We start from the raw sequence: 14,633 nt of genomic DNA on the forward strand, positions 1-14,633 counted from the left end.
TTCATATTAAAGAAAGTAAAAAAAAAAAAACGCGAATGAGGATGTTCAGCTTTTTTCGGAAGTGCCCTTGCTTAGTTTAGTGCAGGCTCCTCGTGACTGTTAGCGCGTTGAAAAGGTGTTAGAATGCACCCGCTTCGTGGATCAGCCCAAATTCCCTATTCCTTTCCGCATGGCAGCTAACGCTACGTAAGAATTTTGCGACGTTGTACCACCTTTATGATCTGCGCAAGTGGCAAAGGTTGTAAAGTTTATTGGCTTTTTTTTTCTTTTTTTTTACAGCGAAAGCTGTTTATGACAATCCTACTGGAGATATTTCGGCGTCCGCCAACAGAAACGGACTTAGCTATTTCTAACAAAGCCATACACAATGGGCTTCATTGTTTGCTTTGTGTGTGATCACGTACGGGTGGAGTGCGGTGGCGCAGATGTCAAAATGCGGAAGAGATTGCAACACCCGCCATGAACAATAGGGTGACGTCAAGGTTGTCGCAGTATATAAGTATGAGATGTATCGGCGCTAAAGAAAGCTGCGTTATCAATGGGGTGAACACGTATAATTCGTACAGCCGAAAAACAACATGCGTACGAGGGGCGCCGCAGGGAACAGCAAGGAGAATTTAAAGTGCGCCGGCGCGAAACGACCACCGACGAAGAACATTCCCGCGATGCTGAACGAAAACGACAATCGCGAGGCCAGGCACCTCCGACCAAGCGACGACGCCAGACTCGCAGCGCAAGAAATGACAACCATTCCACTCTGTGAAGACGGAATGGCAGCGAAAGCACTTTTGCTTTTCGTTTGAGAGCTTTGACTGTCGTCATCTTTCGCTGCCATTCCATCTTCACGGAGTGAAATTCTTGTCATTCTTTTCTTTCGCCGAAGTACTAATTCTATCGTCGTTTTAACATATACAGCACAGCCTAGATATAGGTACGTGCGGTTTTGTAACAGTCGCAGATGACGTCGCAATCCGGGTTCATTCCACTTAAGCCCGTCCAATACCTACAACTATGTACGACCCAACCATCGGCATGTCTTAAACTCGCTTCGAATGCCCAGAATAGAAATAATGCTATCGCTATCGTACGCCTCGGCACCTTCGTTTTCTTGCTGCTGTCATCTCACACAGGCTTGCGTCCAACAACTGCTCGCCTTATGCAAGCGCGTTACTCCATCTGATAACCTTAGCGGGACCGTAATCGTTGCTAGATAGCTATAATTACCCGCAACGTTGAATTCTGAGGTTTTGCGTGCCAAGACCACGGTTCGATTATGAGGCATGCCAGGTGCGGGACTCTGAATTGATTTTGACCTATCCGCGGTCACGCAGGTCGTGCGTTGGGGGTCTCCGCATCTTGCCGAAACAGGTACGTAATCACTATGCTGCAAAACTCTACGCCGTAGATGAACAGTTGGATAGCATTTAGTGAGCTGCTTCACGGAAGATTCGCTTGGCATAGGTTCCAATGTGTGCTTTCTATTTGCATAATTGTTGTTTTCCTCTAAAGCATGCCAACCATTCCACGGAGGCACTGTGTCTCCGAGTTCTAAGTCACTGTCTAATTTTTGAATGCTGTTTGCCTGAACTCACTGTGTGCACATTGCAAAACGTTTTGAAACAGAAACCACTGACATGGACTGCTGGGAAGAAGACATGCGGCCAACCGCTTTCACGACATCACGACTTTAGAAAAATAGCAGTGACAAGCTGACATGCCAAATTTTAGAAGCCGTGGCATAGACTGGAGCGGGTGTTCATGCATCAGTACACCGTAAATGATAGTAACAGACGAAGAGAAAGGGTAATTGCGCAAGAAATACTCTTTCAGCCGACAAAACAGACTATCAGCATGACAAGCAAAGAAGCACTGTTGTTTTCTTTCTTTCTTTTTTTTATGTGTGGTGGGTATTTCTGCGATATTATGTAACACCATATATTCGTCTAGCTGGTTATACTTTCAATTCATATAATGTGTCCAAGCCAATATTCAATGTTCTGTTGTTTGTCCAGTGGTGTCTCGTGTGTCTCCTTTCCACTTATTCATCCCAGTGTTTTCTACTGGAAACCTTTCTGTAATGTAATTTTATTCGCTTCAAATGGAACACGAAGAAAAGTTCATCTGTGTTCCTGCAGGTTGTGTGTAAATAGCAGATTGAAGGGATTGTTCGATGATCTTATTACAGGGAAAGAGTTAGGTTATACGAAAAAGGCCCGCCAGAAGAGCTAGGTTTACGAAATCAGCAAGGATTGAAAGCCGTATTTGACTTTCTAGTAATGAATAAATTTTTATAGTTTTGCATATTTCAGCGCACAACGTGGCACGTAATGCCATGCGTGTCTCAGTCCCTCTTGTTCCGCGTGTCACACCAGGTACGAAAGTTACAAACGGTACAAAGTGTAGAATGTTACAAAGGTGCAAATGGTACAAACGTACAAATGCGAAAGTTATTTGGTGCTTTCGCATTTCTTTAACCATGTTAAACTCGCTGTGGAGCGTTTGCGTTTTCCAGGAGCCTTCGGGCACTGAACTAAATCAATGACGACATATTGTGCCATCCAAACCGTTTGGTGCCGAACTTCGTATCCAGAAAAAAAGGAAAACTTGTAAAATGTCGCTCGTTGGTTGACGCCTTCAGAAAAGTTTAGTGTCGGTTGTGACAGACGTAAGGGAATACGACAGGATGTCGTGTATGACACGGCACGATGATCCCTTTCACTGAAGCAACAGTAACGAATTATTTTTTTTAAAAGGTCGCCTAACCACGTTCAGGGACCTCACCCTACACTACAGACTCGAAAGACGCACATTCCCGCCACCGTACGATAAACAGGAACGAGTCCGTAACATTACGCTTTCTCCAGACACACACCTACCCTAGCCTCGCCATCTTACATCACTGCTACCCGGGTTTATATCCAACTGATGCGTGTAAAGTTTACGGAAGAAGAGCAACGCTGGCGACACATGCTCTGTGAATGTACCGGCAACAACGGTAATGAAACCACCTCCGTTCGCGACGAGTCCACAATAGCGGCCGTTGCCAGAGTACGGGAAGCCTCGAGCTCGCTTCTTTCCGACGCCGTCCCGACTGCGGTAGCCACCGGGGACCTTCTCCGTTGGCGTCGCCGCCGCTGGGAGGCGGCTCTCAAAAGTTTAGACTTGGCAGACCAGCTCTGGGCAAGCCGAAGCCGCCGGCAAGCCGAAGATGCCGCCCTAGTCCAAGGGCTTCGAGCCGCCACCTGAGGCCACCACAACAAAAACTGCCGGCCCATTCTGTAATGATGATGATGATGATGGCGGCCTCATATTATGGCTCATACCCACACTGGGGGATTGGCCAAGAATTGCGTGCTGAAAAAATTACCTATTCTTTTGAAGGGTTACTTATTCGATGAAAAAAAAAATAAGAAAGAAAGATAAGGAAACATACAAAAACTAATAAATTACATTACAAGAGAACAATCAAAAAGTCATTCGTTTTGCTAATTGTATATAAGCGCAAACAGCATCAAACACGTCTCTGTTGCTGACCCCTATAATTGACACACCAAAAGACAGTATGATTTCTGATGATAACATTAACCCTAATTTAGCAAGCGGAAGTTTTAGATGTCTTTTCCTTAACAATTTGTATCGCAGACATACCAAAAAGTAGGGATGAAATGATTATATTTCTTGGCAGTATGGACACAGAGGCGATAGCGTCAGACTAGTCCTGTGTAAATATAGGTTTAATGGAGGAACACAGCAGCGTAATCTCGCAATCACTACTTCTGATCGTCTTGATGGGCACCACTGGATTTTCCACGAAAATTTTAGGTGCTGATATTCTGTCCATGTTGTTATTAATTCATTGAGATCTCTATGAATTGAATATTTTCTATATCTAATTGCTGTTATGTGCGCCACTACTGGAATAACCAGCATTATAGGTCCACGCAGGAATGTTCGCGCTCATGAGCCTGCCATTTCATTTGAATGTAAGCCACGGTGGCCAGGTACCCATAATAGCTTTAGAGAATTCAACTGTGGAGGAACTAATGTTAGAAACGTTAGGTTATAATCTGTTATAATAACCGCACTTATTGAGTTTGAAGGGAGTTTCAGAAGCGCTAAAATCACTGCTAAATCTTCAGCTTCAAAAACGGTTGTGAAATCTGGAAGTCTCAAGGAGAATGATCAGCCTAGCAGAAGCGAGAAAATGCCTACGCCCGCCTTTTCGTTGTTCACTGAAGCGTCTCTAGCTATTATGTTATTTGATTGTACGTGTGCTAGGTAATCTTGCAACAGGGCATTTAAAAAAGTGGCTGATTGCAACTTAGAATTTGGGGGGAAATGTCATCAAAATATATCCTAATATTCTGATTTGATTCGGTTGATGGAATTACCTCTCGAATGTTCACATTCAGGCTATCTAATTGTTTTGGTACAAATATAATCTGTGGAGTGGGAAAGCGAGGCCAATGAGCAAGGAAGAAGGAATTTGGATCATTAATAAAGGCGTATTCAGATCGTCAAAGCGGCAAGCTGTAAAATTTCAGAAAGGCTTGAATTGTTAAGATGCGAAATCTGCAGGGCAATGTTGGAAGGCGCGCTTCTTGATAGATAACATTAATAGCCACAAACCTGGGGAGCCCCAGACACAGGCGTAGGGCCTCACGCTCCAATATAACCGGAGGCTTTATTCTATAAGCAGGACCACCTGAGAACAAGACACACCGAAATTCCAATATGGGATCGCATATACATTTTATAAATCATCAACAGTGAATCCCTACATAGTCCATCGGTTACTCATTCTACGCAGAATACCTAAAGCACGTTGCGCCTTACCCGCTACACTTTCTATGTGTTGACTCCAGTTGAGCGTTATATTATATGTGATTCCCAAATATTTTAGACTCCACCTGTCGAATGGGTTCTTGCTTATAAGCTATAGAAATTGAAACCAGATCCATGACCGGGAACACTAAAATTGGGCTTTTGCTTACATTTAATTACCTGCAAATTGTCGGAAACCATACCTCTAGCATACTCATGTATGTTTGTAATTTTTGACATAGAGTGTTAATCTCAGTGTCGGCCGCAAAGAATGCAATGTCATCTGCATACACGTAAACGTGCACGTCCTGAGAAGTGGGGATGGAGCTCATCAATATATTAAATAATATTGGGGATATGACCGCTCCTTGGGGAACACCGCGAGTCTGTCTGAATTTAGACGATGAACATCCATCCTTGAAGCAATAAAATTCTCTTGATCGCAAAAATTCTGCCAACCACGCGGTAATATAATTTCGGAAATCACGACGCTGCAGAATATCTAGTAAAATTGAACGTTCAACGCTGTCATAAGCTTTAGCTATATCTAATTTCACCAAAGCAGAATATTCTCTCCTTTTCCGGGCAAGTTGGATGCGGCTCTCTAAATCAGCATGGGCACACCATATTGAGCAATTAGCTCTGAAGCCTATTTGATTTGGACTTAATATTAAATTATCCGGCATCCAGATAGTAATTCTGTAATGTAATACGCTCTCTATGAGCTTGACCATATTAGAAGTAAGAGAGATAGGTCTGATGTTTTCTATGTTATAACCTACTCCTGGTTTTTTAGGTATCGGGATTACTTTAGCTACTTTCCAATCGTAAGGTATCCAGGCTTTGTGTAAGGATTAGTTTATAACGTTTAGAAGGTCTCCAGGAGATAGGTCGAATAAAATTTTTATCATGTGATGGTGATTCCATCAGGACCAGGGATGACAAGGGTAAGTTTCGAATCACTTGAGCTAATTCAGTCAATGTAACTTCAGTACACAATGATGACGGGGCTAATTTTTTGCAGTTTATAGGACATCGATGACGTGAATCTACTCTTCAAGCCTTTAGCAAGGATTTGAAGAGATTTGCTCATTTCATCGGGAGACAGGTTGACCTAATCAATATTAGTTGGCGATGGCAGAATTTTCCGATATCTCATATATCTAAACAACGATTTCTTGTTTTTAGATTTAGAAAGGAAATCATAGTGTTTGCTATCATAATCTTCTTTAGCTTGACCCACTGTACGTTTAAATACAGCAGCGTGAAACTTGTAATCAGATCAATTTCTGGGGCACTGGTTGTACAGGAGCTGCTTCCAAGCTGCCTGTCGGCGTCGGTGGTCTCGCGAGCAGTCTGTATTCCACCAAGGGTTATAAGATGTTTTCTTTGCAGATGTAACACCAAATTCAGCCTTTTTGTATGTTCTTTTAATTACCGCACAAAGTTTCATAGCCTTGGTGTCTTCGTACTCTTCAGAATAAGCAGCCAAGTGTACCTTAAGATCGGAGTTAAATTTATTATAATGTACAAATACGCGCACCTGAAAGCATCAGGGCATAATCAGGCAAGCAATTTCAACCATTATTGGAAAGTGGTCACTGCTGGTGGCACAGTCCTAGGCTGTCCGGGATGACCTAGTGAAGGACAAACTTACGAAACTTAAATCCAATGCGGAGCGGGACTGTTTACAAATATATGTAGGGATTCTAGAGTTCAGAGAAGACAGATTATTATCTATTGTCCAAACCCAGAAGCGTTTGCCACATTGGTCAGTTCGAAAGCCCCTTTTTCTTCTTCTAATAAGCTGCATTCTAATCACTGAGACTGAAGTTGTCGCAATAAGCAGAATTCGGCAATGAATGATTTATCGGGATATATATGTGTATTAACAGAAATATATTGTATGCCGGTTTGATATTTGTTTTTTTAGGCAGTTAACGTCATAGTTACACAACGAAGTACCAATTCCTCCAGAGTGCCGCAAATAATAAACAAACTATAGTCTCTTGTGCGATTCGTTCAAAACGCACGGAAAGTTCAGTGCCGTATTAGACGGGAAAAAGGAGGCTATTGACGTCACCGAAAGCGGAGGTGGTGATCACGTGGCATCACAAACAACTAAAGAGCACGCCGGTCTGCCCGGTGGTTCGGTTGAAGGCCATACAATTACCACGTTGCCGAAAGCGGTCGAATCAGCCGTACCAATGTTACTTGCTTTTTTTGGCCACACAGGTGAACCCACTCTCCCATCTTCTCCCGTCAAGTGCTGAATGGATCAGGCCTTCGTCAACGCGCTCATAATTCGCGGTGGTGATAGTGGTGGTGGTTAGTGGTGGTATATCTAGTGGCTGCATTGCAGTATTGACAGTGACAGTAGTAGCAGTAATAATGGTAGAAGTACGAGTAGTATTTTGTACAGTACTCCATGTCTAATTGCTCAATTTGGCTCTTGGGTTTCTGTGCTGTGCGCTATGCAGCATTGCGACCAGGTCGCCTCGACCAGGTTTAAGGACCTTCACTTTCGTTTTGTTTCGACGAGGTTCGACGTTCCCGCCCTTCTGGCAACCGAGCGCAAAACATTGCAGGGAAACGTCGTGAGGAGACAAAAAGTAAATAAAAGGAAAGAAAAAAAATTGGAAATGCAGCGGAGTGAAACTCGGGGCAACAGATGGTGTTTGTCATGAACGCCTCGACGGCAACATCAAGGCAGCTCGAGGCGGTGGCGCGGAAAGACCTTGGGACGGCTTGCTTTTGAATGCGGTGCGCCGCGTTAGCCTTGAACACGACCTTCGCCGAGGTTGTGACCGTGCACGAGTCCGGAGCAGAACGGGTAATGGCGATTCCATGTCAGGCAAGGGTGGAACGACGCGCGCTACTTCGCGCTTTGCGCCTTGGAGCTTCGTCTCGGTGATCGGCGAGGGCAGTTAGCTTCGCGCTCGCGCTATTTGAGGAAAACATGGCGCGAGTGTGTCCGCTAGCCACGTGTATGCGAAATGAGCTCTGGGTGAATAGCGAGAACCAGCTTTTTTTTTATTGATATGACATAAGGAGAGTATTGACGCAGAATTTAAGGCAGCGGATACTCCTTAGCTCTTGAACGGTTCTATCTTACAACATACGTGGCTCAAGATTTCATATCAAATAACCTTTTTCACACAAGCACCAGGACTTGTCAGGCAACGTTTTCAAAGTAACATGACGACGTAATAAACGCATGGTACATACAATATACGTGCTAAATGTCTCCACGGTTGCGTAGAAAAATGTTTGAAAAATACAAATGATACTGCCGCCTAATAACACAGTCTCTAGTCAGCGGGCGGTACATACATCGTGTAAATGCATTATCACATATTGTCACAACAGATCAGTCAACATAACATAATCCACAAACACACACATATATACAGCGACATTGAAACGAAAGGAACATTAAAAGCGTTAATAACGGCCAACAATACCGCTGTCCTCGAGAAAAGTTTTAATTCTTTTAAAGCGCTCTTCTGCAAGGACGATGTTGGCCAAGGACCCAAAAGTTTCTTTAAGCTGAAAGGTCTGCGGTCTAATGTAATTAGGATTGATTTAAGTCGGCGACTACGTGTGTCGTGATGTGGGCAATCTAGAAGGAGGTGATATATATATTCGTCTACAAATCCACAATCACATTCGGGTGTTCCCGCACGGCCAATTCTATGTAAGAAATGTTTTGTGTAGGCAGTGCCTAGCTTTATATTAGTGGGCGTCACTGTATTCGTTCAACCACTGTGTAATGACGGGGGGCTTCATTATAGTCTTCTGGACTAGTTAGTAGATTCGTGGCTGCTCTCAATTCTCTTCTGCATGTTGTAATATTTGTTCGTTTGCATGTAAGCACTGCTTACACGAACATGTTTTATTCTAGACCTTTCGATTATTGTTGAATTCTCTGTGAAGGCCACAAGTTGTAGTTATTTAATTTGTATTCTTTTTAACAAGTCACAATATTCAGTAAATAATGGTGGTTTTCTTCCAAATGCTGCCTCCGGACTTCCTAAGTCATGATAGTCTAGCCCAGAGCATTCATTCTGACCACAGTGGAGTTTCGAAGTGTGCTTAAAAGGGAGCAAACACACGTTCATTGCACTCTATCAACATCGGGAAACGTCGAAGCATGTGCTTGGAGGTGAAATGACAAAGTCGATGAGCCACCTCGACGGAACCATGGGTAATACTTTATGAATATGTTTTGCCCGGTTACTCTCTAATACGCTAAACGATTACATTACGAAAAGCTTTATACAACTGTAGTGCTGGCACAAAGAAACGAAAATGGATTGTCCTATAACAACTTCTACAGGTAGATTTTATTCAAAAAGGGTATCTTAACCAGCTGCTATAGTCTCTGAATGCGATACTTCCCTAGACATGAAAGCAGATAGAAAAATTAATCCGATCTTTTTGATTAATTTTTCTATCTGCTGTCTCTTCAGCGCGCGTCCGACGTGCTACTGTACACAGGGGCAAGTGTTGTAAGAGTATAAAAATAAAGAGGCGGAGAGGGCCAGTGGTACGCACAACAGTCCTACAAACAGTCACCGTTGCCAGTTGATTTCAGATATTGCAGCAATATCTTCGTTGCTTTCGGACCCAGTGACTCATAAAGCCACAGTCCAAGAATCTATCTCTGAAAATTGTCTAGAATTCAGCCGGTTTAGCACAGTCCCAAGGTTGCGTTTGGCATCGTAACGTGCACAAAAACTCACGAAGTGTTCTTCTGCCACTCTTCAGCCACATAAGTCGCACATACGTGTGCCTCCTATTCCAATGAGGAATTCGTAAGCTTTCTTAAAAGCCTTGTCTAGCCAAAAGCGGCGCAGAAGTGTTGCATTTCAGCTGCAACAGTAGAGTGGAAGCTGTAACCCCAGCGAATGATCAAATGCGTGGAGGCAGTTACCGGCGTGCTGTCTTCAGCAAGTGGAGTCAAGATTACTGTAATTACACAGCCTTACTGGACTCCTTGCACGGTGCGGTGTTACGTTCCTTTTTGTTTGTCTTAAAGCGGCCCTTATCGAAACAAAGAAAACGTTTGTGTAGGCAGCAGTTCAAGACTCTCGTGGTATTCCTGGAAGTCACGGTGTGAGCAAGCAAATGAAGACCCCTCGCAGCATTCTTTACGACGATGGCATGGGAACAATACTGGCTGCTTCATGGGGGGACCGGACAACGTCATCAACAAGGTCATTACTAACGGTGCGAAAGTGACCCGGCAGCCATTGCCAGCCCACCTTGTCCGTTGCACTGAGCTTGGTGGAGACAGAGGGAATGTTGCCGCTCGTGGAAGCTGGATATGTTTACCTGGCTCATGATATGGCATGTCACTACAAGCGTTGGGTGAAAGTTATTGTAGGCACAGTGATGACACAAACACGCGAACGGCACTGAGCTTGGCTGGAAACATCGTGCAGAGCATAGGAACAAGAGAACGCGTCATGTTGACTTCAAGTTGGCAAGGACCTGCAGTTTAATATCAGCCATGAACCCGCTGATAAAGCTCGTCTCATTATGCCCTCAGCCACTTGCGCCATTGTTACTGTGTCAGAAATACGTATGAATATAAAATAATTAAACTGCATAGAAGTGTGATTTTTTAGTGCCTTACTCAACAAGTAATTATTCTCAATATGTCAGCGCAGTACTGAAGTTACCAGCACCTTCGAGCATACTTACCGGTAGGAGTGGATATTCAGCAGTGACACGCGCCACGAATACGCTGTTCTTGGTATCATAAACATTATTTTTTGTTTATCATGTTTCCAAAGAGCTTAATGATAGGAATTAGAGAATAAATAAAGCCAAATCATTGCCATGCAAACAATTTTTGACGACAAATTATTTTAAAAGAACCCGCCGTGGTATCTCGGTGGCAATGCATTGCGCTGCTGAGCGCGAGTTCGCGGGTTCAATCCTGGTCGCAGCGGCCGCACTCCGATGAAGGCGGAATGAAAAAAATAAAGAAACGCTCGTGTACCGTTCTTTACGTGAACGTTAAAGAAAATTAGGGGGTCAAAATTACTCCGGAATCATCCACTGTGCAGTTTCGAGATTTTAATGCCCCAGTTTAAATATTCGATATAGTTTAGAGATGATCGTTTGAAGCGAAGGACAAGGACAGCTGCAAGAAAAGAGACGCCACACGCCGCTTTCACGACATCAAGATTCTAGAGAACGATACAAGGGCATTGAGAAGTTAGCAGGCCAAATATTAGAAGCCGTGGACTGGAGCGGGTAATCATGCATCCGTGCACCATCAATTCTACTAACAGAAGAAGAGAACGGCCAGCTGCGCAAAAATTTGTCTGTCAGCTTAAAGAACAGACTGTCAGCGTTACATGCTATATATTCATTTTCTTTTGTACTCTTCGTTTTTGTATATTATGTAACGCCGTAGGTTGGGCTAGTTGCTTATACTTTGAATTGTAATGACGTGTCGAAGCCAATATTCAATGCCATGTTATTAGTCAAGCGGTGTGCCGTGTGTCTCCTTTCTCTCGGTGCATCTCAGTGCTTTCTGCTGGCAACGTTTTTGCGGTATAATTTTATTCCCCCCCTTAAAATAGAACATGAACAAAAGTTCGCCTCTGTTGCTGCCTGCGCCGTTTAAATAGCATATTGAAGGGATTGTTCGGTAGTTTCGAACCGGACAAAAGTGACTAAATGAAAGAGGTTAAATGAAAGGTGTCGATCAGAAGAGCTAGATTGACGAAATCAGCACAATGTGAAAGCCTTATTCGACATTCCAGTAATGAGGAAATGCTAAGCATTTTTGAATATTCTAGCACCCAGCATGGCATGTAACGCCATATGTGTCTCCGTAACTCGATGCATCGAGTGTCGTGCCGGCTCTTCCTCTCGTATTTTCACATTCGTTTCGGCGCATTAAGCACCAAACGCTCCACACCGAGTGTTTCCTCTCAGACCGATGCTTCAGAGACACTGCATTGGGTTTTGCCAGTGCAGCGACGATATCTCAGGGTTAAAAAATCCTTTGTCTCATGTTCCTCTACGAAGCGAGGGTACGAACAACTCCAAAGTAGGAACACCACAGAAGAACCTGTGGGGACCTGTGAACCACGTGAAAAGTAGTATCATGTATCGAGTACCACCTTCTCAGGCTGGAATTGTTGGAAACTGTCAAGCTATAACTATCCCGAAGCGGGGTTTACGAGGCCTCTCCCAGGCGCACGCCCCATAAGGAAACGCGGGTGCTGGGCCAGGATCACGTCTGTACTCATTTTCTTAAACAGTTGATGGCAGATTCTCACGGAATAAAGAATCCACGGAATCAGAGAGCCGTCGGAAACCCGCCGCTTTTTCTAATGGGCAGAGATGCACCACGACTCATCACTCGGCTGTTTATATGGCTTCTCTGCTTGGAAGGGGGCCCTGTAGAAATTTGCGGAGGTCTCTCGGCGCCCCTTGTCCCACCACAGCTTTGATGAAATAGCCGAAAATCCGCTGCAGCTATGGGAGGCAGATGAGTGCTGCCGCTGGGTATACCTCGGTAAAATAAGCACGAGCCGCTCCCGGCAGGGTGCTAGGCAACTGCGTGACTTCCGGACGCTAGGAAGGACACCCACCTGATGGCAAGTTGGCGGCATGGTATACTTCCAGACGCCTTGTCGAGTAGTTTGGGTCTTTTGTTTCTCTTGCTCATGTACAGCAGACATAGCGGTCTGTATGAACCTCTCCCAAGCAACGCATACCTGGAAACGCGGACGCCTGGCCGGAGGGATGCTTGTTGTGCCGGTGCTTTAAGCAGGTACGTGCCGGGCGTCCAACCCACTGGGCCACGGTTGCGGAAGGTGCGTGGTTCTGTCCCCATAGTCTAATCAATGCAGTGTCCATCGTTCCAATGCAGGCATAGCCGCCGTACTGGCAGCGCATGCAGGCGCTTGCTCCAGATTTTATTCCCTATTAGCACAAAAATCTATGGCTGACTCGCTTTGTTGCCTGTTTTTTCATAGCGTCGTTGATTAGTTCAGGTTTGTCACATACTGCCACATATGTCACATGCTGCATCGCTCTTTTCGCTGTCGGGAAAATTTCGAACTTTGCATTTTTAGTCTTAACTCTATAACAACAAAGCTATCCGTGCACCGCGTTACGAGACGAAGGCCAACATAATATGAATTGTACCCCATGACTGCGGTCGACGTTGTACTTATATTTGGTGCCCTTGGTTGTGAACATCAAGCCAGTGATAACGTAGGTAATTCCTTTTAGTCGTGGTGACTAACACAAATTATTGTGGGTATTGAAGAATATGGCACTATGCCAACGGCCTCTCTTCGCTTAGCTATGCAGCAGATAAAATAGACCCATACTAGGAATAGAGAAAAATGTAACTCAAATGAAAAAAAAAACGTTATCTAGGAATGCGATAAGACTGAAAGGCGGGCTAGATGGTTTGACTTCGTTATGGAACGTTTTTCGCGCACTGAACGAAGACAACAAGAAAAGGACACAGAGACCAGCGCAGACTTCAACACTGTCTATAACGAAAGCATCCTCTTTTGCATAACTCACGTTCCTTGAGATGATCCTTGCCAATGCGAGCCTGTCTGGCATCTGTAGTGAAGTTTCCACGCAGAAGTTGGGGCCTAACCTGAGGATTTTTTTCTCCTCTTCTTCCACTGGTGTGTCTCCTAGAACCAGGAGCTTTCCTGGCTTAGCTTCTTTCCTCTCTTTGTTAGGCAAAAACGCCCGCGCTTGACGCCACAACACTCCTGTTAAGTTCATTGCTAATTGTTAAGTTCATTGTACCACGTGTGTTACGATTGTGCCATGATACCATGTGTGGTATGATTCTGAAATGAACTTACCAGAAGTGTTGTGGCGTCAAGTCAAGAAAGAGAGGAAAGAATCTGAGCCAGGAAAGCTCCTGGTTCTCGGAGTCGCACTAGTGGAGGAAGAGCAGAAAGATATGCTCAGGTAAGCCCCAAGTTTTGCAGGGAACCTTCACTATATATGCCGGACAGGCTCGCATTGGCAAGGAGCCTCTCAAGGAACGTGAGTTATGCAAAAGAGGATGCTTTCGTTATAGACAGTGTCGAAGTCTGCGCTGGCCGTTGTGCCCTTTTCCTGTTTTCTTCGTTTAGTGCGTGCAGAACTTTCCACAATGATAGAATGCGTTCACACATTGTTCACAGAAAGTTTACGGAGCACATGTACAAGTTAGATCTCATAGTCCGCAGAAAGTTCATAACAACCACAGTGCGAAACTCTTGCTTTTATGGAGGTTATAATAGGTTGATGAGTCTATTTTGACTGCAACTGTGCAGGATATTGCAACACTTGAATTAACCTTCTTTGAAAAACATAATATATAACCTTCAAGACAACGTTAGTTTATTGATGGAAATTAGACTGAAGTCTGCAATATTACGAGGCATACAAGGCCAATAACAAAAGGAGATCCATATTTGCTTGCGAACAGCGACGTTGTGTGCGTCGTCGGTGTCAGAATCACGTGCGAGAATTCAACGCAGATGGAAGTGAAGAGCCTTGCAGAGTATTTGATCATTGATTTTCAATGGCACGCATTTTAGCCACGTTTTGGTTAGGTAACAGATAAAACCAACACGTTGAAGAAACTCTTACATATTATGGGCAACGTCACTAATAGCTAGACAGTGCCCCCACGACACTGATGCGCTAAGTCCTTTCACCGCTACGCTGATGTTGGCGCTGACGCTGTGTGGGTGCAACACAGGAGAGCGGCTTCGGTTTTGCGTACTCGCTTGGTTACACGCGGTTAATGCCGCGTA

The sequence above is a fragment of the Dermacentor andersoni genome, chromosome 5 (genome assembly GCF_023375885.2).
Source record: "Dermacentor andersoni chromosome 5, qqDerAnde1_hic_scaffold, whole genome shotgun sequence".
Taxonomy (NCBI): Eukaryota; Metazoa; Arthropoda; class Arachnida; order Ixodida; family Ixodidae; genus Dermacentor; species Dermacentor andersoni.